General features: G+C 53.1%; 1 long non-coding RNA gene across 1 annotated transcript; it reads right to left on the reverse strand.

The window, feature by feature from the left end:
• Positions 1 to 941: 941 nt before the first annotated feature.
• On the reverse strand, positions 942 to 3293 carry LOC102007234. The gene is made up of 3 exons (XR_263917.2): positions 3257 to 3293; positions 1671 to 1949; positions 942 to 1297 (listed from the first exon to the last, which is right to left on the reverse strand). It is a non-coding gene; the product is annotated as an uncharacterized LOC102007234 (long non-coding RNA).

Consider the following 3293-nt stretch of genomic DNA (forward strand, 5'->3'; position numbering starts at 1 on the left):
AGCGCCTTCTGATCGCTCCTGTGAACACTCCTGACTCACATGAAAGGGTGAAAGTAGCACGGTTCTGACTGACCCAAAGGAGCACCCCTCTGACTGGTTCTGCGTACAGCGACATGGTGTCACTGCTAGGGGTGTCCCTCGCCCTGTTGTCCTGTCGTCACCCCCCCAGAACTAGTCCCTGAACCGAGGGCCTTTCCCCGGTGACGGGGATCCCTCTGGGCAAGGGTCCCGGGCGCCTCCTCGGGCGCTGTTGGTCACGGAGTTCCAGGCGTGCTTCTGTGGCCGCCACACGGCAGATGACCTCGCAGTCCCTCCGCTGCCAAGGGTCACCCACATCCAGATGGGCTTGGCAAGGACTCGGTGGCCTGGAGGCCATTCCTCAGCCCAGCCTCTTCTTGTTGCCCTTTGGGTCGCCCCGGTTCCCTCTGGACCCACGGGCCTTGCTGTGGGCCTGGCCAGCGACACCCACCGCGACCTTGGCCCTCTCTTTTCTTGAACTGACTCTTGTTTGTCCCCCTCAGTCACGGTTGTTAAGATGGTCAAAGCCAAACCCGCTCACGGGGTCGCCCGCCGTGGACACTGCCGGGGATTCTGCAGCTTCCTCCTAGCGTCTGGAGCAGACTGGCTGGTGAAACATGGGCTCAGGGCGGTTCGGGCCTCCCCGGCTCAGGCCCTAGGGCGGAACCTTGCAGAGGACCTGCTGGGTTTTCATCAGAGCCCTGGTGAATAACCCTGCTCTCACCATAGTTTATGGGCAGGGGCTCCTCCTGGAAGGTTTGCATGTCACCTCTTCCGTGCGCCTCCCTAGACCAACGTCCCCTTGTCTGGATTCACGCGCCACCGCTCCCCTTCCCACCTACCTCAACTGTGGTATTTCAACTTGACTGTGACTCCACATGGCGCATGGATTTTGTTCATTATCCTATGGCCTGGCAAAGCACTCAAGAAGAAGAAGATTTTAATTGATATTTGCTGAAGGAACGAGGGAATAATTGAAGGGCGACCATTCCAGTCTACCTGGGGGAGGTCAGCTGAACCCAATACGTGGCTGTCAGAGCTGTGGTCATCATGTAGTCATCATGTAGCCGTGGTCATCATTCTGCTACAGTTTGCCTGGGGCTCGGTCTGAAGGCTCGGTCTTCCCACGAGGAAGCTCAAGTTTGTACTTGACAGGTGGTATGTAGGTTAGCTACGAGTTTGGACTTAGATGTGACTTTGAGAATCCCATACCAGGGCCGGGGATGTAGCTCAGTGGCACAAGCACCTGCCTGGCAAGCGCAAGGTCCTGAGTTCAATTCTAGGTACCAAAAAAGAAAGAAAGAAAGAAAGAATTAGAGAATCCCACACCATCGGTGTGGGCGGCCGAGGAACTGCTTTTCCGTTGGTCTGTTTGAGGGCAGGACCTACCAGGCGTCCTCTCCTCCCGTGCCCTGTTCACCCATTTCAAAATTCCTGACCTTCTACCTCTGATGATGTCACTGCCGCCTCAGCTGGCACGCCCTGGACCTTGGCGTGCCTGGGCCAGCTCAGCAGTGCGGGCATACCTGTTTCTGGCTGGAGCTTCCCGGCCTCTGCTTGCCCACTTCCTCCACAACCGGGCCCGCTTGGCGTACGGAACAGAGGGGCCCTGTTTCCCACCCCCTCGCCCTCAACCCCGTCTCCGTCCCCACCCGTGGTTCTGCCCAGTGTTAGAGCAGCCTGGGAACCACAAAGCCCACCGAGCCCTTTTCCGCTGCCCTCTGTGGCGGTCGGCAGGATGAGCGGCTTCTTCCTCCTGACTCTGTCCCCGCTTTGGGGAGCGCTCTGTCCACTGCATTCCTATCCGTCCTGCCCCTGTTCTTGAATGGCAGTACGCCTCGTTTTCCTCCTGCAGGTCCTTTGCCTTTTACTTTGTTCTCATTGCCGTGACACGTCCTGCTTCCCATGCAAGACATCCGGTATCTCTGAGCCTTAGTAAAATGAAAGTTGTCGTCAAAAATACAACCTATACATATAAAAGGTCCAGCACGGTACTGGCACGAAGTAAATGCCCTCGAAATGGTCGTGCTTTGTTTTATGACTGTTCAGAAATGACCGTCTTCCAGCCTGTGGGTTTGTATTCTCCTTATTATTTAACCTACAGTGAGTGAATGTTAAACGGCCCCCAAAGGGCACAGAATTGCGTGGTGAATCTCCAGGGACCCGTGACCCAGCCCCAGCACCTGCCAACCCACAGCCAATCCTTGGCCTTGTTTGTTTGTTTGTTTGTTTCTTTCTTTCTTTCCTTTGCCTTAATTATGTAGTCTCCATATTTTAGTCTCATCTCTGAGCGCTCCATCTAAATTTTTCTGTAATGCTGGGACTCTAACCCAGGGCCTTTTTTTTTTCTTTTTGAGACAGGGTTTCACTATGCATTTCAGGCTGGCTTTGAATTTGCTCTTTGGACCAGGCTGGCCTCAGACTCATGCTGATCCTCCTGCCTTGGCCTGCCAAGTGCTGAGATTACAAGGATGCACCACCACGCCCGGCTCCCAGGGCCTTAATGAATGTGAAGTGAGTGCTCTGCTACTGAGCTACACTCAACCACCCATTACTCTTTCTGAATCGCTCACACCTCTGAGCGTGCACCATGCTCGCTGACGTCACCAGGCTCTTGGGCTTGCTTTTCAGTAAACTAATTCCACTCACCCTTCAAGGTGCCTTCTAGAACCTCCTCCTCTGAGAAGGCATCTTTGACTTTTTCCCAAAGTTAGGTTAGGTGCTTTTTTCGGTCTTCCATTGCAACTTTGTTTTCCTTCTTTGTAACATAATGTTGATAGGCAATATCAGTTCTTAAGTACTGTTAAATCTGTTAAATCTATATTATAATGTTTAAAATTATGAGATGGTAGAAGAAGAGTAAGGATCACTCACAGAGAAACTTTGCCTTCTAGTCTGGGGATGGAATTAGTGCGTGTCTGGGTGCATGTGAGGTAGCTGTATCAGGTTCGGCACACTTGTAAGCTTGCTATTGTATGTGGAGACCAAGCGCGGTTTAAGGAAATGCATCTGGCTGTCAAATTGGCAAGGGGTGGATTGTGATGCTGAATTGTGGTGTCAGTTTAAATGGATTAAGAAACCAGCAGATCAGGGGAGCACAGTTCCGGGTGTGTTTGGGTGTAAGCTGCAAAGCAGAGGAGAGAAGACCCACCCTGGACGTGGGTGGCAACAGCCAATAGGCTTGTAGCGTGGATGGAGTAAAAAGGGGAGGGAGAAGGAAGGCTGCCCTTCTGCTTACCCAGAGGAGCACCGGACTTTATCATTACTTGTAGACA

Source organism: Chinchilla lanigera, unplaced genomic scaffold, assembly GCF_000276665.1.
Source record: "Chinchilla lanigera isolate Chin_1 unplaced genomic scaffold, ChiLan1.0 scaffold00084, whole genome shotgun sequence".
Taxonomy (NCBI): Eukaryota; Metazoa; Chordata; class Mammalia; order Rodentia; family Chinchillidae; genus Chinchilla; species Chinchilla lanigera.